Source organism: Pristiophorus japonicus, chromosome 9 (assembly GCF_044704955.1).
Source record: "Pristiophorus japonicus isolate sPriJap1 chromosome 9, sPriJap1.hap1, whole genome shotgun sequence".
NCBI classification, from domain to species: Eukaryota; Metazoa; Chordata; class Chondrichthyes; family Pristiophoridae; genus Pristiophorus; species Pristiophorus japonicus.
The window spans coordinates 118,905,566-118,932,573 of NC_091985.1; positions in this window are offsets into that span (position 1 = coordinate 118,905,566).

A 27,008-nucleotide genomic window follows, 5' to 3' on the forward strand; every position below is an offset into this window, starting at 1 on the left:
AGGAGGGTGGACACCTGCTTAATCAGCTTAGACCAGGAGAAGGCCTTTGACAGGATATCGCACACGTATCTGATGGACGTGCTCTCCAAAATGGGGTTTGAGGAGGGTATCCGCAATTGGGTCAAACTGCTCTACAGAGACATCAGTAGCGCAGTTCTAATCAACAGGTGGGAAACTGAAAGCTTTCCGATCAGATCTGGAGTCTCAGGCAAGGCTGTCCTCTCTCGTCTGTCTTGTTTGTGTGTGGTATCGAGCCCTTTACCGAGTCCATCAGGAAGGATGCGGGCATTAGAGGGGTGACGATCCCAGGCAGCGGAGGCGCTCAGGTCAAGACCTCCCTGTACGTGGACGACGTCGCCGTCTTTTGCTCGGATCCGCAGTCGGTCCGCAGATTGCTTGCAATCTGCGACCAGTTTGAACTGGCCTCGGGAGCAAAGGTCAATCGCACCAAGAGCGAGGCCATGCTTTTTGGTCACTGGACCGACCGAGCCTCCATTCCCTTCACCATCAAGCCAGATTTCCTGAAGATGCTGGGAATATGGTTCGGAGCGGACGGGGCGTGCGCCAAAAACTGGGACAAGCGTATTACCAAGGTCAAACAGAAACTGGCATTTTGGGAGCAGCGCTCCCTTTCCATGACAGGCAAGAACCTGGTCATCAGGAGTGAGGTGCTCTCGGTGTTGTACATGGCGCAGGTCTGGCCCATCTCACGCTCCTGTGCTGCGGCAGTCACCCGGGCCGTCTTCCATTTTGTCTGGAGATCCAAAATGGACCGTGTCCGCAGAGACACGATGCACAAATCTCTGGACAGTGGAGGAAAGGATGTTCCGAACGTGGCCCTCATCCTGATGGCCACCTTTGTGTGCGGCTGTATCAAGCTGTGCACAGACCCCCAGTACGCAAACACCAAGTGTCACTACGTGCTGAGCTTCTACCTGTCCCCATTGTTGAGAAGGATGGGTCTGGCCACGCTGCCGCGAAACGCCTCCACCAGTTGGACCATGCCTGTCCACCTGTCCTTCGCGGAAACGTTTTTCAGAAAAAAAACCTTTGACCACAAGGCCATAGAGCAGTGGTCGGCACGTAAGGTCCTGGACACCCTACAAAAGAAGGAGAGGGTGGACCCTGTCGGGTGGTTCCCCGAGCAGACTGTCGAACTCATCTGGCAGAACATCTCATCACCAGAGCTTACACACAAGCACCAAGACGTAGCTTGGTTGGCAGTGAGGAGGGCCTTACCCGTCAGAGTGTTCATGCACAGCCGGGGTTTCAGCAGCACGGCACGGTGCCCCCGGGCCGGCTGCGGGGCGGACGAGACTGTCACCCATCTCCTTCAGGATTGCGACTTTGCAACGCAGGTCTGGAAAGAGATGCAGTGGTTGCTGTCGAGGTTCATCCCAAGCAGCTCCCTAACACAGGACTCTGTGCTCTACGGGCTGTTCCCAGGGGCACACACCGAGACAGACATCACCTGCTGCTGGAGGGCCATCAACTCGGTCAAAGACGCTCTTTGGTCTTGCCGAAACTTGCTGGTTTTCCAGAACAAGGAGATGACCACGTCTGCATGTTGCAGACTGGCGCAATCCAAGATCCAGGATTACGTGCTGAGGGACGCACTTAAAATTGGTGCAGTCGCCGCAAAGGCACGGTGGGGAAAGGGCCACAGTTTAAAGCCCTTCTGCCACGGAAAACCCGGGGGCAGGAATCAGCACAAACCTCCCTCGGGCTGTATTTGTAATTTACTCTTTGTGTACATAGAGCACCAAATCTGTAAACACCAATGTTGTGCCATGTACAATGCAAGGTGTGTTACGAAATGCATGTTTGAAAAGAAAAATGTAAATATACCGTCACCCATTCCGGGCACTGTATTGTAACACATGAAATGTAATTTGTGTGAATGTACCACAATGTATCCCGTTTATTGTACCGAATCGCACTTGAACTGAAAAACAAGAAATGTAACAAACGGAACCGCCGTCAGCACCCAGATGTATTGTATGGGATTGCTGACTGCAGCGAAATGTACTGAAATGCCATTGAATGTACTGTACAGATTTTTTTTATGAATAAAGTATATTTTGAAATTAAAAAAAAAATAAATGCTCAGACTCAGTGCTATGGTTAAGACTGTTTGAATTATTTGTTGAATTGCAAAGAAATTGTTATTCTGCACACAGAATGCGCTCTGTAATTGACTGCTAGGACATTGTTTTATTGCCCACCAACAGAAGGCCAATTCAAAATTCTCCACTGCCTAAACTATTTCCTGCACGGACTCCACAGAACCCACCCAATCAAGCTAGATCAATGCTCGTACGACTATGTCTAAAAGGGTTCGCCCCTGTTCTGGTTCATTCTTAGGGGGTACGTTAACATAGTGTTTATGTTACTAGACTAGTTATCCAGAGTCGTGAGTTTAAATCCCACCACTGTAGCTGGGGAATTTAAATTCAGTTAATTAAATAAATTTGGAATGAAAAAGTCAGTATCAGTAATGGTGACCATGAACTTACCAGATTGTTGGAAAAATCCACTGGTACACCAATGCCCTTTAGTCTGGCCTATATGTGACTCCAGACCCAGAGCAATGTGATTGACTGCCCTCTGAAATGGCTGAGCAAGCCGCTCATTGTATCAAACCACGACGTCAAAGTCAGCAGAGTGGGAGCACCTTCACCACAAGGACTGCAGTGGTTCAAAAAGGCGGCTCACCACCACTTCTCGAGGAGCAATTAGGGATGGGCAATTAGGGATGGGCTTTGCCAGTGATGCCAATAAAATATATAAGTAAAATAATACATTTTTTTTAAACTCCCACTCCTGAGTAGGGTTATGAAGGCCACCAATGCCATGACCAACTGGGCTTACCATCTCCCTGGACCTGACTGTAGGACAACAGGACGTATTTCCACTGTGGAAAGCTTCTCTCAGTTCACACACCAAACAAGAACGTGCCTCCCTAAACTCTGGAGAAACCTAACACCTGCCACAGGAAACATCTGTCCAAAAACCCTCTGAAACATGTGCCCAGTAGAGCTGATGATTCATAGACCAAGCATGAAGCCATGATACCAGGAGATATGGGATCCTGCCCTGTATGGCCACCCCTCCCAGCCCCATCAAACCCCTCACCTTCCTTGAAATTATACAGGGCTTTGTTGAGACCACACCTGGAGTATTGTATACAGTTTTGGTCTCCTTACCTCAGGAAGGATATTTATGCCTTAGAGGGCAACAAAGTTTCACCAGACTGATTCCTGGGATGGGGAATTGTCCTCTGAGGCGAAATTGGGTAGAATTAACCTATATTCTCTGGAGTTTAGAAGAATGAGAGGTGATCTCATTTAAATGTATAAAATTCTTAGAGGGCTTAACAGGGTAGCTGCTGGGAGGCTGTTTCCCTTGTGATAGAGAATTCAAATGTGAATGTAGGTGGAAGAATCATGACAGGGTTAATAAAATGGTTCTACGAATCAATAAGAAAATAAGAAAAGACAGAATTGGTTTCCCGTGAGAAAGTAGTGGACAAAGTCATCACTGATGAACAAGGGTTTATGGCCAGGACTTGATAAGGAACACATTTGCTTCGTGTGATTAAGCTGGGCTATTCCGCTCGTAAAAGCATAAAGTGTTCTAAAGATAAACAGGCTGTCAATTCATGAAGCCCTAGTAACACACTGTGATTGATGAAGCAGGCCATACCTCCTTCGGTTTGTAAGAATAAAAGGGATGCGTCTGTGAGGATAGGCAGACCTTTTGTCTGCCTGCCCCGGAATCTGTAGACTCTGTGCTGGCAGTTTGGTAACAGGTCCGAAGCTGCTTCAATAAAGACGTAAAGATTGAAGATATCTGACTCGATTGTTGTCGAATGCAGCTGACCACCCGAACTAGGACTTAACATTTGGTGTCAGAAGTGGGATCCCAAAAACTCTCGATTGGAAGTGGCTGAATCATTGGTATCCTACCGACGGGACGCGGCAGAGGAAATGGGCCCCAAAGTGAGTATATTTAGTTAAATTGCCACTTTGTTTTCCTCCTGTCATAAGTTCTGGTCGCGGATCTTTCACCACTGTTCAATTAATTGTTGACGGGATCGCCCGTGGTCAGTTGTCAGATTACCCCAGGAAGATAGATTTGGAATTGTCCACGATGGTGGTCCGTTAAAATGACGAAGGAGTAGGTTGATCTGGAAATTGTTTACCACAAGTAGTCCGTCAAACGTTAAAACAGTAAGGAATAGAGAGAAAAGGAATAAAGAGAAAAGGAAGTTGTGGGTGCACACCACGGTGGTGGGTTAAAAGATAACTGATTTGAAATTGTCTCACTTAATGAGTCCGTCAAAACGTTGAATAACTGATTTGAAATTGTCTCACTTAATGAGTCCGTCAAAACATTGAATACCTAGGTTAAGATAAGTTTTATCATGGGTAATAAACACCCAGATAAAAACGAACAACTCAGACAATTGTCGGGAGGTTTGAATCAGAAATTAGGTTCAGACATATGGCCATTAGGGGGTTCAAGTGATTTAGAAACAATTAAACGCGCCCAAGAATTAATTTGGAAAAGGGGAATCGGGAAAAAGAGTAAGAAATTGATTGAAATTTGGCGCCAACATTGTCAGGATGAAAAAGATAAGAATATTCTGGCGAGTTGGCAGGAGAATGCTCTCAAGGCAGGAATTAAATTAACTGATGCGGGAATCCCTAAGTCATTGGAAATTTAAAGAAAGGAATGTGCACAGGAAAAGAGAAATAGAACAAACAAGGAATCTTTAACTGAACTACGTAGTTCAATGGCTGGTCTTGGCATGCAAGGGGCTGACGAGGACAATGAATGGGATAATTGGAATATGACTCCAGGGGCTCCCTCGCCTCGTCCGACGGCACAACCCGATGTTAATGCCTTGGCTGACGCGGCTGTGGCAGTAAATGTGCCGGTGCCAAATTTACAGACGAACGGAGTTCTACCACCCCCTTACCCCGGTCCTAATGTCCCAACACCGGGCGCCACTGCTGCTGCAACACTCATTTATCCCAGTTTAGACAATGTGTCTAATATAGAACGACAGTCTTGGGAACTAAGTCTGATGATGAGGTTTTCTGTCGATCCGTTGCAGAGGGGACTAGAAGCCAGGTTCAAAGACGGCGTCAACTTGAACAGGAAATAGGGAGATTACAACAGCTTGAAAGAAATCAACGACGTAGTGGTAAAGGGAAAAAGGGGCAATCAACCCCTACGGATGAGGATGATGTGATAGTGTCAGGGTCAGATACTGGGACAGATTCAGAGTCGGGATGGGTTGACGATGTTGAAGGGGACAATGACAGGGAGACACCAAGACCCCTGAAGAAACGCGCGCCGAAACAGCTGCCCGTCAGAACTGTCCATAACCCTCGCGTGTTGGCACCAGCAGCGCCTATTGAGGATGGAGGCCCGGATGTGCAGCCCCCTGCTAAGATACAAGTGTGGTTACCTTGGAAACCTCATGAACTTATGTCCATATTAACCAGCGCCCCGAATAAAAATACCTGTCCTCAACGGTTCATTGAATTTTTGTCACGAACCATTAGAGTCTATCAAGCAGACTCAAGGGACCTTTGGTCTCTGGTACAACAGGTACTTACTGGTCCTGAATGGACCAGATTTAAGGAAGCCTTAGGATATCAAACTCATGATGCCTTAGAAGTAGCGCACGCGAATAACGAGAACAGAGAGACGATGCTTCTGGATGCTGTACACGTAGTTCTGCGAAAACCTGTTGATATTACCAAAGTCTTGGACATGAAACCAAAGAAGGGCGAGACAGTCGAGGAATTTTTAGAGAGATTTAAGGAAGTATATGGAACCCAGTCAGGAGACCAGGCGTTTTCTAGGGGACAACCCTCTCCTCAGTTTTGTTCTATGTTAATGAACTGCTTTCCTAGAACAGTTGCTACTGCAATAAGGACCAATAATCTTGACTGCCACAACTCAGGCAATGTCTCGAGCAGTAAAAGCTTTTTGGAAGGATGGTCCGACGGTTGAGCTAAAAGATTCACTGCTGACTAAAGTAAAGACAGAATATGTTGTTAAGCCGGATCATGACTGTCTGCACTCAGTCCTCGAGGACACGAGCCCTCACTCCGACCTTTCAGATACCCCTCTGTTAAACCCTGATCTCGTTATGTTCACTGATGGCAGTTCCTCCATCAACAAAGAAGGAACGACTCTCGAGTCTGGAGCCTTCCAGGTCCCCCTTTCCGCTCAGCAAACAGAACTTTTTGCCCTCACCCGCGCGTGTATTTTAGGAGAGGATCTCCGAGTCAATATCTACACTGACTCCCGTTACGCCTTTGGGGTTGTCCACGACTTCGGCCAGCTCTGGAAAAACCGAGGATTCTTAACTTCAACCGGTACGCCAATCTCGAACCAAGTGCTTGTGTCTGACCTATTACTTGCTCTTCTGCTCCCTCGATAAATCGCTGTTATTAAATGTTCCGCTCATACTGCCGGTTCCTCTCCAATCGATATTGGAAACCGCCGTGCTGACGAGGCGGCTAGGTGTGCTGCAAGGAGTCAGCAGATTGTTGTGCCCCGAATGATGAGGCAGGTGTCCAGCTCTAAACCGAGCTTGTTGGCCCCTGAAAAGCCAATGCCAACCATCGAAGAGGTACTTCGCCTACAGGAGGATGCTCCTGCTGTACAAAAACAACTTTGGAACGATCTTGATTGTAAATATGATACTGCCTCCGGGTTGTGGATCACACCTGCTGGTCAAACTTGTATGTTCGATGAATTGGCCCTTTGGGTAATTGAATGTGTTCATTACGCCACGCATTGTGGAGCAAAAGCCACTAGTGACCTGCTCCTCCAGACATGGTGGCATCCTAGCCTCCAAATGTTTGCGCAGAATATTATTTCTCGTTGCCTTACCTGCCAACGCCATAATCCTGGAAGGAGGGCACCATGTTTATTAGGTAAAACACCCTTGCCAGCCGGACCCTTCGAGACTTTGCAGATGGACTATATAGAATTGCCACGCTGTCAGTGTTATAAATATGTGTTGTTTATTGTTGATGTTTTTAGTAAATGGATTGAAGCTTATCCTACTACGGATAATAGAGCCTGTACTGTTGTTAAGATATTACTGAAGGAAATTATCCCTCGCTTCGGGGTTCCCGGTCGTCTTAGCTCAGATAACGGACCCCATTTCATTGCAGCTGTAAACAAGGAATTGTGCCAACAGTTAGGGATACATCAACAACTCCATTGTGCCTATCACCCCCAGGCGGCGGGTCTGGTCGAGCGAACCAACCAGACTCTTAAAACCAAGTTAGCTAAACTGACCTCTCAAACAGGGTCGACTTGGTTAAAATTGTTATCTGTAGCTCTTTTTCAGATTCGCTCCACCCCCGCAGAGTCGACGCGTCTCACCCCGGCCGAGATAGTGTACGGCAGACCTCTTTGCACCCCTTGGGACCACCATTCCCCAGTTGCCGTCCACTTTCATCACATGACTGAGGAGATGACTACCTATGTGTTAGCCCTAACTAAGGCATTGCGAGCCTCTCATTCACAGGTTCGCGCCGCTTATGATGACCGTCCCTCTTCTCACGGATCATCCCCTATCGAGCCCGGATCCTTCGTCCTCATCAAAAATTGGACGCGACGTCATCTCCAGCCCCGATGGGATGGTCCATTTCAGGTCTTACTCACCACCCCCACCGCTGTAAAGGTGGAAGGTAGAGACGCGTGGGTGCACATACATCATTGCAAATCGATTACCGGCGGTAATCAAAAGGGGGGAGTGGAGATAGACGTGGACTAATAATTGAAGTGCCATAATACGTTCGTTCCCGTCGTTCCGTAAGCGTTTTAGCCGTAATTTTAAGCCATAATTTTAATTAATCTAATTATCATATGATTGCTTGTCCTGCTTTTAGGTATTTAGGCATAACATGAGGCCTTGGTAGCCACGATAGTAACATGACGGTTTGCAAGCCCTTTTATCTTTCAGAATTGAAAGAATGCACGGAACTCTGCTGCTAGGAGTCGTGATCCTGCTGATAACAATAACAAAAACAGGGGGACGACTACTCAGCTGCCCAACCGACGGCTCACGAGAGCAAATTCTCTGCCTCTGTACGGGAGATATCGTACAATGTGGAACCAGGACATCAGACGATCTCGAATCATGGACCATGACTAAAATAAAATCCCGTATGGATATACTCTCACAGGTTGATCAACAGGTGACTCTACAGGGCAAAGACCAATGGAATTTGCCATGCCGGTTCAGGGAATGTGAGATGGACTTTGTTTGCCCTGATCAACCTGAAGATGACTTAGCTGATTCAAAGGACCAATCCCTGGAATCAGTAACAGGGCAAAGGAGGAAAAGGAATGTGCAAGGGCAACTGGGGAACGATCATAATGTATTCCTGAGGACTCATAAGATCTTATTCGCGCCAGAGTCGGTTGTATGCTACCCTGTTATGTCGGTTACTGAATTGTTTACCCCAACCCCGGTTATGGATCCCAGTCTTTCCATACAAGGATACAATGATACTCCGCCCGCCGAAAACATTACCTTCACATATTCCGATGGCTGAGGTACCCCAGCCACCTGCCTAAACACCACAGGGTCTGGGAAGGATGGGTACCCACAGTGTTGGAATGGTACAGGATTCGGGTGCGCAAAAGTGGACGTGCCCATTAACCAGACCTGTCTCACAAAGCAGTCCAATTATTCCTGTCTTCACGACCCAAACACGGGCATCACCTCTTGCCAGAGTGTGGATACCTGTGTAGAAGTAAGACAAGGGAGCCAAATGACCTGCAGTGCCCTATACCACAGCCAAACTTTTGCTTTACGCCACTACGACCTGTCACGATCGGGCAAGCGCATATCACCCATCCCACATCTAACCGAAGTATTACGAGAGTTGAGGCTCAGAGTGGGTCAATCCATAAAGCTCTACCACCAACTGCAAACTAAAATCAAAGTACTGGAAGAAGATGTCGATGTAGACTTACAAAGTCAGAGTTGGTGGAGAAAGGTCTGGGATTGGGGAATAAATGTGAACATCCATCCTTGGATTTGTATAATTTCACACATACTGGTCGGGACAAAATTGATCTTAGCAATAACATGGGGCATAATTTGATCTAAGCAACCGGGACTCCTGAAACCGCGTGACTGGCCAGCACGTTGAGGCAGGGAGTACCGGGCCGTGCACAAAATTGAGAGTAAACATTTATGAATGAGAATTTATCATGAAATGATAACAGGAGGGAATGTGAATGTAGGTGGAAGAATCATGAAAGGGTTAATAAAATGGTTCTACGAATCAATAAGAAAATAAGACAGAATTGGTTTCCCGTGAGAAAGTAGTGGACAAAGTCATCACTGATGAACAAGGGTTTATGGCTAGGACTTGATAAGGAACACATTTGCTTCGTGTGATTAAGCTGGGCTATTCCGCTTGTAAAAGCATGAAGTGTTCTAAAGATAAACAGGCTGTCAATTCATGAAGCCCTAGTAACACACTGTGATTGATGAAGCAGGCCATACCTCCTTCGGTTTGTAAGAATAAAAGGGATGCGTCTGTGAGGATAGGCAGACCTTTTGTCTGCCTGCCCCGGAATCTGTAGACTCTGTGCTGGCAGTTTGGTAACAGGTCCGAAGCTGCTTCAATAAAGACGTAAAGATTGAAGGTATCTGACTCGATTATTGTCAAATGCAGCTGACCACCCGAACTAGGACTTAACACAAACAGGCTGCATTTAGACAGACTGTGAGAATTCACAGACACCAAGTCAGAGATGCTACGTGAGTGAGAGCATGTTGCATTAAGTCATCAATCAACTTGATATTTTAGGACTTTGGGTAGCGAGCCAATTAAAAGGTTAAAAGACTATTAATTGAGCCAATAAGGTCAAAGAAGGCGAGTTCTTTTCTGTAAATTGATCCAGGTATAAGTACAGCCATTTTGATCATGTGGTCTCAGAAAGACAAAGACCTGGCTTAAAGCCAAGAGCTTGTTGCTGTCTGCCAGAAATAAAGTTACATTAAAACTACAATTGGAGTTCGTATTTCATTGGAAATTAAGAGATCTAACAATTTTGGCGTCACGAACACGATCGCTGAGGAAAGAAACTAAATTTTGGACATCGGACCTACATACTGAGGTAAGGCCTCTCCTTCTACGCGATTCCGAAAGCCTCCGGTTTGCGAACCCTCCGGTTGGTAGTCGGCTCGAGATCCCATAGACGTCTAAACTTTGGCGGTGTGTTAGTTAATTAATCACCGACCTATTGATCGGCTGGAAAGCCTATGACTCGAGACCCCAGTAAAGAAATCAGTATTATGGCAGTAGGAGATAAGAGCAAAGAATTGACTACAACTGTTAAAGTTGGGCAAGCACCACCTGAGGTTTTGCTAGATTTAATTCTCGAACAGTTGAAAGAATACATAGAGCAACAATTCAACTTATCTAAAACCTGTATTAAGATCGAACAAAAGTACGGAACCTCCAAAGGACAATGGTCCTTGGACGAGATTAAAAAGGTCTGGGGAAAAACGACCCGTATGAAAAATAAAGAGCGAACTAGATGGTCCCTAGCCGTTATGGGAAAGATCCGAAACCGGAATGAAATTATAATGCGTTCCCAACATGATCGAGAACTGACCAGTACAAAGGATCAATTGCAAGCTGTTTGTGCACAGCTGCGACAGAAAAAACTTGAACTTGAAAAGCTGGAAGCGGAAGTTAAAGATCTTAAAGGTGAAATTAAAAAATGGAAAAAATCATTAGGTCAAGAGACAGTAATAGGAAAAGGAAAATGTATTGGTCAATTCCCAGGGTACCCATGTTTGGATAAATTAAAAGCGCAAACCCGAAGACACGACCGAGGAATAGATACGGTTTCTGAATCCTCCGACAATACAGGGTTGGAGGATGATGAAGAATTAGGGGTGCGCTTTTCCCCGTTTAAAAAAAGACGAGTTGTAGTCAAATCAGAAGAGACTGCGGATGAGGGCGGAACCAAAAAAACGAAGAAAAGGCTGTATAAAAAATACTTAATTCATGATCCGGCAGACCCAGAGAAAATTGATAAATGATCCAAGGAATTTCCCAATCCAAAGAAAGTGGGAGTAAAAACGTGGGACCAATTGGACCGCTTAAGAAATATATATCAACTTCATCCCTGGGACGGAGTGCAAATTTTGACCATAATGGTGCCAAAAACACAGGGAAGAAAATTGCACGACAAGGTAGAAGAAGCTTTGGGGCAGAATGAGCAAGAATTAGACGCAGGATGGGAGGCGATTAAACACTGGCTGCAAGCCTTCAGTCCAGCTAAGACAGACTGGGGAAAAATTGCAGCCTGCCAACAGAAAGGAACAGAGGAGGTCCTGGAGTATGACGAGCAGTTTAGATGCACGTGGCTAGAACATTCGGGTATGAATCATACGGATGAGGAAATGGATGAACAAGTGTTTGGACCCCTGAAAGCAGCTTTCGTGGCAGGTCTAAAGCCAGAACTGTCCAAAATGCTTAAGGTAGTGTTACTGGACTGGGAAGGTAGAGGAACTACCTTTGCAGCATTGGTGGATCGATGTAACCAATTAGATCGGGATATGGGAGCTAAAGTCCGAGCTGTACAGGCTATGGGATGGAAATCCCAGGATTCTGATAAATAGTTATTCGGAAAATTACCCGGAAAATGTCATTATTGTGGGAAAGAAGGTCACTGGGCCAAGACGTGCAGGGCAAAACAGCAAGGTCGTGGCTGGGGAAGAGGACGCAGCCAGGGATACAATTCAGACAACAAGCCAGGCTTGTCACAAGATAATGACCTAATAGAAGCATTTAAGCGACTGACAATACAACAACAGAAGGAGTTACTTGGGATAGCAAAAAATGATTAGAGCCCACCCTGGCCCCCTCTCCTTGCACTAATACAACAAAGGGGAGATGGGCTATATATAACTGTGAGGGTGGGCGATAAGGATGTGGACTGTCTTTTAGACACAGGGGCGGAATTAACATGCTTACCCCTACAATATGGAGACTTTTTGTCGTTGGATGGTAGGGCACGTACAGCCTATGGAGTTGGGGGCCATAAAATGGAAATTAAAAGGACAACACCGATACTTATAGGGCTGGGTCCACATGAACTAACCACGCCGGTCTGGATAGGTCCAGTAGATCAACCCCTTTTGGGAATGGACATTCTAATCCAAGTAGATTCATCGTTGCATTTTGAATATGTAGACGATATGTAGACAATATCCTGCTAGCTTCAAACACGGAAGAACAGCATGAACAAGATTTACAAGCTTTGCTGGACCACCTTCGGCTGAAAGGACATAAAGCTAGCATCGACAAAGCACAAATGAAGTATAATGTGGATAAATGTGAGGTTATCCACTTTGGTGGTAAAAACAGAGAGACAGACTATTATCTGAATGGTGACAGATTAGGAAAAGGGAAGGTGCAACGAGACCTGGGTGTCATGGTACATCAGTCATTGAAGGTTAGCATGCAGGTACAGCAGGCGGTTAAGAAAGCAAATGGCATGTTGGCCTTCATAGCGAGGGGATTTGAATACAGGGGCAGGGAGGTGTTGCTACAATTGTACAGGGCCTTGGTGAGGCCACACCTGGAGTATTGTGTACAGTTTTGGTCTCCTAACTTGAGGAAGGACATTCTTGCTATTGAGGGAGTGCAGCGAAGATTCACCAGACTGATTCCCGGGATGGCGGGACTGACCTATCAAGAAAGACTGGATCAACTGGGCTTGTATTCACTGGAGTTCAGAAGAATGAGAGGGGACCTCATGGAAACGTTTAAAATTCTGACGGGTTTAGACAGGTTAGATGCAGGAAGAATGTTCCCAATGTTGGGGAAGTCCAGAACCAGGGGTCACAGTCTGAGGATGAGGGGTAAGCCATTTAGGACCGAGATGAGGAGAAACTTCTTCACCCAGAGAGTGGTGAACCTGTGGAATTCTCTACCACAGAAAGTAGTTGAGGCCAATTCACTAAATATATTCAAAAGGGAGTTAGATGAAGTCCTTACTACTCGGGGGATCAAGGGTTATGGCGAGAAAGCAGGAAGAGGGTACTGAAGTTTCATGTTCAGCCATGAACTCATTGAATGGCGGTGCAGGCTAGAAGGGCTGAATGGCCTGCTCCTGCACCTATTTTCTATGTTTCTATGTTTCTAAATATCCCAAGAAGAGGTTGTATTCCTGGGACAAAAGATTTCACAAGGAAAGAGAGAACTTACCCAGGATAGAACTGCAGCCAATCGGGCTGCGAAAAAACCCACCACTATTCAGGAACTAATGTCTTTTTTGGGATTGTGTAACTTTAACAGAAATTGGATTGACTCCTTCACACAGCTTGCTCAGCCATTGAATGATATTTTAAAGGGGAAACGTGCCTCTAAAGAAGCCATCAGGCTCACTAAGGAACAGCAAGAGGCCTTCCTGTGTTTGAGAAAGGCTTTGTGTTCGGCTCTGGGAATCCCCGACAGTGGTAAGCCATTTACCCTTTTTGTCCATGAGAAAGAAGGATATATGACAGCTATACTGACACAAGAACATGGGGATCGGCAAAGACCTATTGGCTATTATTCAGCAAAACTGGATGCGGTAGCCCTCGGATGGGGAAGTTGCCTAAGGGCTATGGAAGCTACATGTCAAGCAGTAATGATCACTGCGGGTCTAGTCCTCGACCAAAAGCTGATTGTCAAGTGTCCCCACACCGTACATGCTTTGCTGTCCATGACTAGAATGTCTCAGGTGACGGCAGCAAGATGGACCCGCTGGACAGCAGTTTTGGAAGCTCCTAATCTCCATATCGTCCGGGCCAGCCCGGTTAATCCCGCAACTATGCTCCCGATGTCAGAATCGAGGGAGCAAGAGGGGGGAGAATGTGAAGAGCATGACTGCGTGGAGATTTTAAAAGAAACAGAAGAAGCAGCCTTAGCAGCAGAGGAGCCTCTGCACAACCCAGACCTCATCCTGTTTACAGATGGTTCCTCCTTTGTTGACAATGGTACCAGAAAAGCAGGATGGGCAGTTACAACCTTATATGAGGTAGTGGCAAAAGGATGTTTACCCTCAGGAACATCAGCACAACAGGCCGAGTTACGGGCCCTGTCAGAAGCATGTCAAATAGCAGAAGGACAGACAGCTAATGTCTACACAGATTTGCGTTATGCTTTTGGAGTCGTTCACGACTTTGGTCTGTTATGGCGGAAAAGAGGATTCCTCACTGCTGCTGGTACACCTATCCAAAATGGAAAAGAAGTCCGAGACTTACTGGAGGCCATACAATTACCTCAGGAAGTGTCCATCCTGAAGTGTAAGGCCCATACCAAGGAAAATACCACAGAAGCTCAAGGAAATGCCCTTTCCAACCAGGCAGCTAAAAATGCCGCCTCACAAGGCGTTCCTCCAGAAGAACCAACACAGATGTGCAGATTGAAAGCACTCAGGACTCTGACACGAGACCTTCAAACAATGCAAGACGAGTGCTCCCGAGGGGAAAAATGGACATGGATTGAGGCAGGAATTAAGCTATGCGAAGATGGTGTCTGGAGACAAAGAGTTACCGACAAGCCAGTCGCGCCACAAGCGCTTATGCCTTTTTTAGCCCAACAGATCCACTCGTGGGGACACTTGGCCTCACAACAGATGACAGCACGGTTCCAGAAAAGCTGGTGGGGTCGGGGATTTAAAAAACATGCCCAGCTGGTAACAGACCGCTGTGTGGTCTACCAGAAAAATAATTCTGGACCCATCACGGTAATGCCCCAACTGAGGCCCCCTGTCCCTGTCGGACCATTCCAGCATCTGCAGGTTGATTATATATCTCTTCCTCCATGCCAAGGATACACTAACATTCTTGTCATGGTCGACAGATTCTCTAGATGGGTAGAAGCTGTCTCAACTAAAAGAGCCACAGCCAATCACACTGCAAAGGTCTTGTGTCAGGATTACATTCCCCGATGGGGAGTCCCGAGTAGCATTGACTCAGATCAGGGAACACACTTCACAGATGCTGTCTGCCAAGAAGTCTGTAGGTTACTGAACATTACGTGGGATTTACACTGTCCTTATCATCCACAATCATCAGGACAAGTAGAACGAATGAATCGAACTCTGAAACAACAGCTTGCCAAATATCACCAAGAAGGAACACCAGGGCCCCAGGCACTACCAATAGTGCTATGTAGCATTAGGGCAACCCCGAGCAGAACTACAGGTCTAAGCCCATTTGAAATTATAACAGGAAGACCCATGTCGCTGCCAGGAACTATCGATTTACGGAAAGCTGATGTTCATTTAATGAGTGACACTTTGTTATCATACTGTCAGAACTTAACCAATGCTATTAGATCTGTTTTCCAACAGGTATCGGCAGCTTGGGGTAATCCACCCGAAGGAGGACATGACATCATCCCGGGAGTCTGGGCGTATGTGAAAAAGTTGCATAAAGAACCTTTGGGTGCCAAGTGGGAGGGACCTTATCAAGTGTTATTGACCACCCAGGCAGCTGTTAAAGTCCAAGGAAAGAAAGCCTGGATCCACGCTTCACACGTTAAACGAGCACCCATAACTGAAGCTGAAATCTAATAAGGACAATTACTTTTTGCGAAAATGTATAAATTTACTGTATTATTGATTGTAGGTATTCTAGGCATAGGCCTACTTCTTACTAGCCAACCCTCTGCACCAAAGGGAAATAGTAGAGTACCAAGGGAATTACATGTAAATACCTTTTTATATATGTCATACATTTATGCCAAACAAGGTAACATTTCTAGTTGTTGGGTGTGTGCGCATATTCCTATTCACTCAAAGGGAGGGATTCCCTTGAGGCCAGTTCCCTTGAATATCTCGGAAATGGCTGAGTGGATAATTAATCAAAACAAAACAGGCAATGCGTTTCAGGATACGGAAAACTGGGCACGTAAATGGAAGTCAGCAGGTTACAATCTGACTACCTTTGAACGGGGATACCAACCGTGCTACAATAATTCCAAACGGCCCCCATTTTTTGTTATCACTTATACAATGGGAATAGGAAGACCGGGGGAATCGGTCTGTCTGATTAGAAACATCAAAGGAGGCCAAAATATGGGGTATAGTAACTGCTGCCGGAATTATAATATAATCAAGCCACGGAACCGTCCAAACTGGGCCGATGTGGGAATTCTTAACGTAACGGGGATTCTGAATAAAACAGATGGAAAAGCCTGGATAGGCCCCGGAGTGTTACTGACAAAGAAACAGCTAACCTTCATTGCCTATAATGGCACCTATTGGGTGTGTGGCCACAAGGCCTACCCTTGGCTGCCCCAGAATTGGACGGGATCCTGCTATTTAGCCTACATTGTGCCTTATATGTATCATATAAAGTCACTGTCGGAACATTTACACAGTCCTAAGAGAGCTATCACAGAAACAGAGAGGTTCTTTGCCGTTCTGATCCCCAGGTATGGGACCGCCAGACTGGCAAGGGAATCCATTAACATGGCATCCGTTGTGGAACGGGTAGCCAATGATACGTCAGAGGCCCTAGTTAAAATCAATGCAGAAATGGTAGCAATCCGCACAGTAGCCCTACAGAATAGACTGGCCCTTGATTACATCCTGGCTGAAAATGGAGGTACTTGCGCCCTATGCGGAACTGAGTGTTGCACATATATCCCAATAGCTCCGAAGAAATTACCCACTTAGCGGAGCATATCCAAAAGGAGGTAGAAAAACTTAAGCAACCCCCATCATTTACTTTGTGGAGCGGAGCCACTGAATGGCTAGGTTCAATAGGAACTTCATTGGTGGAAGGTTTAATTCTATTTGTTGTAATTATTTTACTTTTATATTGTTTGTTTATGTTGATTAAATGTTGTTGCAACCAGGCGGCTGTAGCTGCTGTCCCGCAGGTGAGACACCTTGCAGGTCCCAGCAGGCCGTCTGTACGTGGCACAGGGGTATGTTATGCTTAAGGGAAGGTTGTTTACTGGATGAATTAAGATATTGATTTGAATTAAATTGGAATAAGGTTAATTAACCTACTAACACCAGACTTCCATTGTGGCCATGATGGAACTCGGGTTGGTGTAAATTTGTGTGGAAGCTACTAGTCCAGACATGTGGCGAAACACATCAACAAATTTTAGAAGGAAACTCTATTAACATGTATGAAATTATTTTGTAGAATGTTTAACCAGTGATACCTGATGTTTTATGATTCAGTTTGTGAAAGAATCAAAGGGGGGATTGATAGAGAATTCAAACAGGTTGCATTTAGACAGACTGTGAGAATTCACAGACACCAAGTCAGAGATGCTACATGAGTGGGAGCATGTTGAATTAAGTCATCAATCAACTTGACATTTTAGGACTTTGGGTAGCGAGCCAATTAAAAGGTTAAAAGACTATTAATTGAGCCAATAAGGTCAAAGAAGGTGAGTTCTTTTCTGTAAATTGATCCAGGTATAAGTACAGCCATTTTGACCATGTGGTCGCAGAAGGACAAAGACCTGGCTTAAAGCCAAGAGCTTGTTGCTATCTGCCAGAAATAAAGTTACATTAAAACTACAATCGGAGTTCGTATTTCATTGGAAATTAAGAAATCTGACACCTTGGCTGGTGAGTCTAGAACTAGGGGTCATAGTCTTAGGATAAGGGATTGGTCATTTAGGACTGAAATGAGGGGAAATTTCGTCACAGAGTTGTGAATCTTTGGAATTCTCTACCCCAGAGGGCTATGGATGCTCAGTCGTTCAGTATTTTCTAGCTAGAAATCGAAAGATTTTTGGATACTAAGGGAATCAAGGGATATGGGGATAAGGTGGAAAAGTGGAGTTGGGGTCAATGATCAGCCATGATCTTATTGAATGGCGGAGCAGGTTCGAGGGGCTGAATGGTCTACTCCTGCTCCTATTTCTTATGTTCTCATGTGACAGGCATCATGTCAACCTGGAACTCAGCAAGACTCCTCACTTCCTCCCTCCCTCATTTGACTTGAGTCCCTTGGAAAGGAAACCCTGACAAAATGTGAAACATGTAATTGTGCAGGATCTGTAGAGCATGTACCTGAATGTTCAGAGCAATGCAGCAGACACTCCTTGTGATTTCTTAACCTGAGAAAGTGTGTAAACAGCTGTCTAAGCAATAACAACAATTTACATAGAGCCTTTAATGTCGTAAAACGCCCCTAGGCACTTCACAGCTGCATTATAAAACAAAATTTGACACCGAGCCACATAAGGATCTATTAGGACAAGCGACCAAAAGCTTGGTCAAAGAGGTAGCTATTAAGGAGTGCCTTAAGGGAGGAGAGAGAGGCGGAGAGGTTTAATAAGAACAAAATCAAATTACTTGGCAACAAAACGCAAATAGAGTATACATGTTAATGTGCCTGTCTTATCAGTCAGAGAATTATCCGTGCCAGGGGGCACTGAGAAGGGAAACGTATTTAATAGAAAAAGTTTGGAAAGACGAAAGAAACAAACGGACCCCAGCCCGCCTGGGTGCTGCTCAGATTATTGAGTCACAGCAAAATCCAGCAATCAAATTACTCCCCGCTCCCAATTTCTCCTTTCTCCTAAAGGCAGTGACAGATGCTCAGGAACATTCCCATCAGTGCTCGCAGTCTTTTGGTAAATCACAGCCAATTCCAATTATGTCTTCACCCAGCCTCCATACACATGCCTGTCTGTCAGGGCCGCTGTAGCAGTCAGGTACAACAGCCGAGGTGATACCCAACCGAGGCAGGGACATCTAAGGTCACAGGGGAGTTCTCCATGGTGTCCTGACCAATATCTAGGCCTCAATCAACACCTAAAAACTGATTATCAAGTCATTATCACATTGCAGTTTGTGGGAGCTTGCTGTGTGTAAATTGGCTGCCACATTTCCTACATTACAACAGTGACTGCACTTCAAAAGTACTTAATTGGCTGTCAAGTGCTTTGAGATGTCCTGAAGTTATGAAAGGTGCTATGGAAATGCAAGTCTTTCTTTTAGTAGCACTTCCATCCCTGTCCTGTTAACTTTACACATACCAGTGATTGAACCCGTGATCTTGCTGATCTGGAGGTGCAGTATCAAAACACACATTACATTTATCCACTGAGACATTAAAGGCACTCTCAAATTTTATTTTCAAGTTGGAGGTGAGTTGGGCCCACGTTTGTGTTAATGTCTGCAAGGATTAAAATCAACTGCAACATTTCATTTGCAACATAGAGAACGATCATATGGATGTTGCAGAAGGATGGCATCAAAAATATTTGCATAATCTGGATGAAATCAAAATATTATGTAAAAGAAGTTACACTTTAGTCTCAGTGGAGGAAGAAAAGCAGACGATCATGACACAACCAGAAATGAATGGAACTGTCTGTGAAGTACCTTGTGGTATTAACAGAGCTTAAAATGCTGGAGGTAGAGATTTGGTGACTTACTAACTGGGTGATCTTCCATCTTCCAGTCCCTCTCTCACCATCACAATCTTTGTTTATTTTATTAACATTACCCCAATCAGTGCTTCACTAAACTTCCCTCTCTTGTTCCTCCTAATCTCCAAATATATTATCCTGTTGCTTTTCTCTTCCCAAAATCAAGACTGTTATGTATGCAAACATTGTAACTGTGTAAGACTTGTCACTGTTGGAGGCCCAAGAGTCACCTGCACACCTCGTGCAAGGGAGTATAAAAGGTTGTCTGCCATGCTGCTTAGACACTCTGGAGTTGTATTAAAGAGACTAAGGTCACATCAGTTTTAGCTCACAGTTCTCAGTCTTGTGGCGTTCTTCCATACTTAACAATTGGCGACGAGTAACAGATTACGAACTTTCACGCGGTCATGGTTGCCGTTGGTATTTTATACAGATTTGTAGAGGATGATGATTGGGAAGCCTTCGTTAAGCGTCTCGACCAGTACTTCGTGGCCAACGAGCTGGATGGGGACGATAAAGCAGGGCGATTCTCCTCACCGTGTGTGAGTCCACAATATACGGCCTCATCAAGAATCTGCTAGCACTGTAGAAACCAGCGGAGAGGACATATACAGAGTTGTGTACGCTGGTTCGGAACCACCTCAAACCGAAGGAAAGCATCTTAATGGGCAGGTATCGCTTCTCCACGCACCACCGCTCCGAGGGCCAGGACGTGACGAGTTATGTCGCCGACCTGAGACGCCTTGCGGGAACTTGCGAATTTGCTGGATTTTGGGGGGAAATGCTGCGGGACTTTTTTGTGCTTGGCATCGGCCATGCGGTCATTCTTCGCAAGCTGCTGTCCGGCAAATCCTAGACCTGAGCAAGGCCATCACGATAGCCCAGGCATTCATATCCACGAGCGATAATGCCAGACAGATATCTTTCCAGCATGGAAGTCCGGCAAGTACTGTGCATAAAATAACGTCGCTAGCAGGCAGAACTGCATATGGCAGGGCCTACACATCTGCAACTGCAAGACCTAGGATGACTCAGAGTCCGCCATCGGGCATGAATGCAAATCCATTAGCACCATGTTGGTGCTGCGGGGGTAATCATAGAGCCCATCAATGTCGATTCAAGCACTACGTGTGCAAAGGCTGCGAAACAATGGGGCACCTCCAGCGAATGTGCAAGTGTGCTGTGACTCACCACGTGGCAGAGTCGGCACAGGATGATCAATCCGACGCGGATCACAGAGAACAAACAAGAGCGGCAACTCAACCCGAGGAAGACGTGTATGGAGTACACACCTTCACCACCAAGAGCCCTCCTATCACGTTGAAAGTCAAATTGAACGGTATTCCAGTATCAATGGAGTTGAACACAGGGGCGAGTCAGGCAATTATGAGCCAGAAGGCTTTTGAGAAACTGTGGGGCAACAAAGCACAAAGGCCCAAACTGAGCCCAATTCAGACAAAGCTGCGCACCGACACCAAAGAGCTCATACCAGTCATTGGCAGTGCGGCAGTTAAGGTATCGTACGATGGAGCTGTGCATGATTTATCATTGTGGATTGTACCAGGCGATGGCCCAACGCTATTCGGCAGAAGCTGCCTGGGAAAGATTCGATGGAACTGGGACGACATCAAAGCACTATCTTCAGTGGATGAAGCCTCATGCACCCAAGTGCTGAGCAAATTTCCGTCGCTAATTGAACCAGGCGTTAATTGAACCATCAGCAACTTCACAGGCGCCAAGGTGCAGATCCATCTTGTCGCCGATGCAAGGCCCGTTCATCACAAGGCTCGAGCGGTTCTATATATGATGAGGGAGAAAGTCGAGATTGAACTAGACAGACTTCAACGAGAGCGAATCATATCGCCAGTTGAGTTCAAGATTGGGCCAGTCCGATTATTCCCATGTTGAAAAGCGATGGCACGGTCAGAATCTGCGGAGACTACAAGATAACGATCAACCGAGTCTCGTTACAAGACCAGTACTCACTACCCAAGGCGGATGACCTGTTTGCAATGTTAGCGGGGGGAAGTCGTTCACCAAGTTGGACCTAACCTCCGTCTACATGGCACAGGAGCTGGCTGAATCTTTGAAAAGATTGACGTGCATCAACACGCACAAAGGACTGTTTATATACCCCAGATGCCTTTTTGGCATTCGCTCGGCTACTGCCATCTTCCAGAGGAACATGGAGAGTCTGTTGAAATCGGTTCTGCGCACCGTTGTGTTTCAAGACGACATCCTGATCACCGGTCATGACACCATCAAACACCTGCACAACCAGGAAGAGGTTCTAAGTCGACTAGACAGAGTGGGACTCAGGCTGAAATGCTCCAAGTGTGTTTTCCTGGCACCAGAGGTCGAATTTTTGGGGAGAAAGATTGCGGCAGACGGCATCAGACCCACGGACTCAAAGACAGAAGCCATCAAGAATGCACCCAGACCACAGAATGTGACGGAGCTGCGTTTGTTCTTGGGACGCCTCAACTATTTGGGTAACTTTCTACCCGGGTTAAGCACTTTGCTGGAACCATTGCGCATGTTGCTACGTAAGGGTGACGACTGGGTTTGGGGTAAATCTCGAGACAGCCTTTGAGAAGGCCAGAAACCTACTTTGTTCTAATAAGTTACTTGTATGTCCCGTGTAAACGATTAGTGCTAGCTTGTGATGCATCTTCATACGGGGTCGGCAGTGTGTTACAGCAAACCAATGTATCGGGCAAACTTCAACCGGTTGCATATGCATCTAGAGGTCTGTCTAAGGCTGAAAGAGCCTATAGTATGGTCGAGAAAGAGGCACTAGCATGTGTATATGGGGTTAAGAAAATGCACCAATACCTATTTGAACTTTGGTTTGAGCTTGAAACCGACCACAAACCGCTCATTTCGCTGTTTTCAGAAAGCAAAGGTATAAACACCAATGCTTCGTCCCACATCCAAAGATGGGCACTAACATTGTCCACCTATGACTATGTAATCCGCCACAGACCAGGCACGGAGAACTGTGCTGATGCCCTCAGTCGGCTACCATTGCCCACTACCAGGGTGGAAATGGCGCATCCCGCAGACTTGCTTCTGGTCATGGATGCTTTTGAGAGTGAGGGGTCACCCGTCACTGCTCACCAGATCAGGACCTAGACCGGCCAGGATCCTGTGCTATCACTTGTAAAAAGTTGCGTCATCAATGGGAGTTGTTCGACCGTTCCCGGGGAAATGCAAGATGAAATTAAGCCATTTCACCGACGCAAAGATGAATTGTCCATACAGTTGGATTGTCTCTTATGCGGTAATCATGTGATTTTGCCCAAAAGAGGCAGGGAAACATTTATACGCGACCTACACAATACCCACACAGGTATAGTCATGATGAAGGCTATAGCCAGGTCGCATGTTTGGTGGCCCGGCATTAACTCGTACTTGGAGTCATGCACACACCAGTGCAACACGTGCTCACAATTGAGCAATGCACCATGGAAGGCTCCACTGAGTTTGTCGTCACGGCCCTCCAAACCATGGTCCAGGATCCATGGAGATTTTGCTGGCCTCTTTCTTGGAAAGATGTTTTTAGTTGTAGTGGACGTTTACTCTAAATGGATTGAATGCGTAATCATATCATCCAGCACATCCACTGCCACCATTGAAAGCCTCAGGGCTATATTCACCACCCAGATAGGGAATGGATGACCAATAGGAAGAGTAGTGCAAGGAAGGTAGTGCAGGGGTCCCCTGCGGTCATCCCCCTGCAAAACAGATACACCGCTTTGGGTACTGTTGGGGGGGGGATGACTCATCAGGGAAGGGCAGCAGCCAAGTTCATGGCACCGTGGGTGGCTCTGCTGCACAGGAGGGCAGGAAAAAGAGTGGGAGAGCTAAAGTGATAGGGGATTCAATTGTAAGGGGAATAGATAGACGTTTCTGCGGCCGCAACCGAGACTCCAGGATGGTATGTTGCCTCCCTGGTGCAAGGGTCAAGGATGTTTCGGAGCGGGTGCAGGGCATTCTGAAAAGGGAAGGTGAACAGCCAGTTGTTGTGGTGCATATAGGTACCAAAGATATAGGTGAAAAATGGGATGAGGTCCGACAAGACGAATTTAGGGAGCTAGGAGCTAAATTAATAAGTAGGATCTCAAAAGTAATAATCTCAGGATTGCTACCAGTGTCATGTGCTAGTCAGAGTAGGAATCGCAGGATAGCTCAGATGAATACGTGGCTTGAGGAGTGGTGCAGAAGGGAGGGATTCAAATTCCTGGGACATTGGAACCGGTTCTGGGGGAGGTGGGACCAGTACAAACTGGACGGTCTGCACCTGGGCAGGACTGGAACCAATGTCCTCGGTGGAGTGTTTGCTAGTGCTGTTGGAGAGGAGCTAAACTAATATGGCAGGGGGATGGGAACCTAAGCAGGGAGACAGAGGGAAGTAGAATGGGGGCAGAAGCAAAAGATAGAAAGAAGAAAAGTAAAAGTGGAGGGCAGAGAAACCTAAGGCAAAAAACAAAAAGGGCCACATTACAGCAAAATTCTAAAGGGGCAAAGTGTGTTAGAAAGACTCTGTGCCTCAATGCGAGGAGTATTCAGAATAAGGTGGACGAACTAACTGCGCAGATAGCAGTTAACGGGTATGATGTAATTGGCATCACGGAGACATGGCTCCAGGGTGACCAAGGCTGGGAACTCAACATCCAAGGGTATTCAGCGTTTAGGAAGGATAGACAGAAAGGAAAAGGAGGCGGGGTGGCGTTGCTGGTTAAAAAGGAAATTAATGCAATAGTAAGAAAGGACATTAGCTTGGATGATGTGGAATCGGTATGGGTGGAGCTAGGGGCAGAAAACGCTAGTGGGAGTTGTGTGCAGATCACCAAACAGTGGTAGTAAGGTTGGGGACAGCATCAAACAAGAATTAGGTATGCATGCAATAAAGGTACAGCAGTTATCATGGGTGACCAAACTGGTAGCAATGCGGTGGAGGAGGATTTCCTGGAGTATATTAGGGATGGTTTTCGAAACCAATATGTCGAGGAACCAACCAGGGAGCTGGCCATCCTAGACTGGGTGATGTGTAATGATAAGGGACTAATTAGCAATCTTGTTGTGCGAGACCCCGTGGGGAAGAGTGACCATAACATGGTGGAATTCTTTATTAGGATGGAGAGTGACACGGTTAATTCAGAAAGTAGGGTCCTGAACTTAAGGAAAGGTAACTGCGATGGTTTGAGGCGTGAATTGGCTAGAATAGACTGGCAAATGATATTTAAAGGGTTGACGGTGGATAGGTAATGGCAAACATTTAAAGTTCACATGGATGAACTTCAGCAATTGTACATCCTTGTCTGGAGTAAAAATAAAACGGGGAAGGTGGCTCAACCGTGGCTAACAAGGGAAATTAAGGATAGTGTTAAATCCAAGGAAGAGGCATATAAATTGACCAGAAAAAGCAACAAACCTGAGGACTGGGAGAAATTTAGAATTCAGCAGAGGAGGACAAAGGGTATAATTAAGAGGGGGAAAATAGAATACATGAAGAAGCTTGCCGGGAACATAAAAACTGACTGCAAAAGCTTCGATAGATAGGTGAAGAGAAAAAGATTAATGAAGGCAAACGTAGGTTCCTTGCAGTCGGATTCAGGTGAATTTATAATGGGGAACAAAGAAATGGCAGACCAATTGAACAAATACATTGGTTCTGTTTTCACGAAGGAAGACACAAATAACCTTCCGGAAGTACTAGGGGACCGAGGGTCTAGTGAGAAGGAGGAAATGAAGGATATCCTTATTCGGCGGGAAATTGTGTTAGGGAAATTGATGGGATTGAAGGCCGATAAATCCCCGGGGCCTGATAGTCTGCATCCCAGAGTACTTAAGGAAGTGGCCCTAGAAATAGTGGATGCATTGGTGATCATTTTCCAACAATCTATTGACTCTGGATCAGTTCCTATGGACTGGAGGGTAGCTAATGTAACACCACTTTTTAAAAAGGGAGGGAGAGAGAAAGCGGGTAATTATCGAAAGGATAGCCTGATATCAGTGGTGGGAAAAATGTTGGAATCAATTATTAAGGATGAAGTGGCAGCGCATTTGGAAAGCAGTGACAGGATCGGTCCAAGTCAGCATGGATTTATGAAGGGGAAATCATGCTTCACAAATCTTCTGGAATTTTTTGAGGATGTAACTAGTAGAGTGGACAAGGGAGAACCAGTGGATGTGATGTATTTGGACTTTCAAAAGGCTTTTGACAAGGTCCCACACAAGAGATTGGTGTGCAAAATCAAAGCACATGGTATTGGGGGTAATATACTGACGTGGATAGAGAACTGGTTGGCAGACAGGAAGCAGAGAGTCAGGATAAACGGGTCCTTTTCAGAATGGCAGGCATTGACTCGTGGAGTGCCGTAGGGCTCAGTGCTGGGACCCCAGCTCTTTACAAGATACATAAATGATTTGGATGAAGGACTTGAGTGTAATATCTCCAAGTTTGCAGATGACACTAAACTGGGTGGCGGTGTGAGCTGTGAGGAGGATGCTAACAGGCTGCAGGGTGACTTGGACAGGTTAGGTGAGTGGGCAAATGCATGGCAGATGCAGAATAATGTGGATAAATGTGAGGTTATCCACTTTGGGGGCAAAAACGCAAAGACAGAATATTATCTGAATGGTGGCAGATTAGGAAAAGGGGAGGTGCAACGAGACCTGGGTGTCATGGTTCATTAGTCATTGAAAGTTGGCATACAGGTACAGTAGGCGGCAAAGAAGGCAAATGATATGTTGGCCTTCATAGCTAGGGGATTTGAGTATAGGAGCAGGGAGGTCTTACTACAGTTGTACAGGGCTTTGGTGAGGCCTCACCTGGAATATTGTGTCCAGTTTTGGTCTCCTAATCTGAGGAAGGATGTTCTTGCTATTGAGGGAGTGCAGCGAAGGTTCACCAGACTGATTCCCAGGATGGCTGGACTGACATATGAAGAGAGAGTGGATCAACTGGGCCTTTATACATTGGAGTTTAGAAGGATGAGAGGGGATCTCATCGAAACATACAAGATTCTGACAGGACAGGTTAGATGTGGGTGGATTGTTCCTGATCTTAGGGAAGTCCAGAACCAGGGGACGCAGTCTTAGGATAACGGGTAGGCCATTTAGGACTGAGAAGAGGAGAAACCTCTTCACTCAGAGAGTTGTTAACCTGTGGAATTCCCTGCTGCAGAGAGTTGTTAATGCCAGTTCATTGGATATATTCAAGAGGGAGTTAGATATGTCCCTTACGACTAAGGGGATCAAGGGGTATGGAGAGAAAGCAGGAAAGGGGTACTGAGGGAATGATCAGCCATGATCTTATTGAATAGTGGTGCAGGCTCGAGGGGCCGAATGGCCTACTCCTGCACCTATTTTCTATGTTTCTATATTTCTACCCATGGCTTGCCCGACGTCCTTGTCAGTGACAATCGACCATACTTCACCAGCTCGGAATTCAATGAGTTTATGACCTGCAATGGCATCAAGCATGTCAGGTCTGCCCCATTTAAGCCCGCATCCAATGGTCAAGTG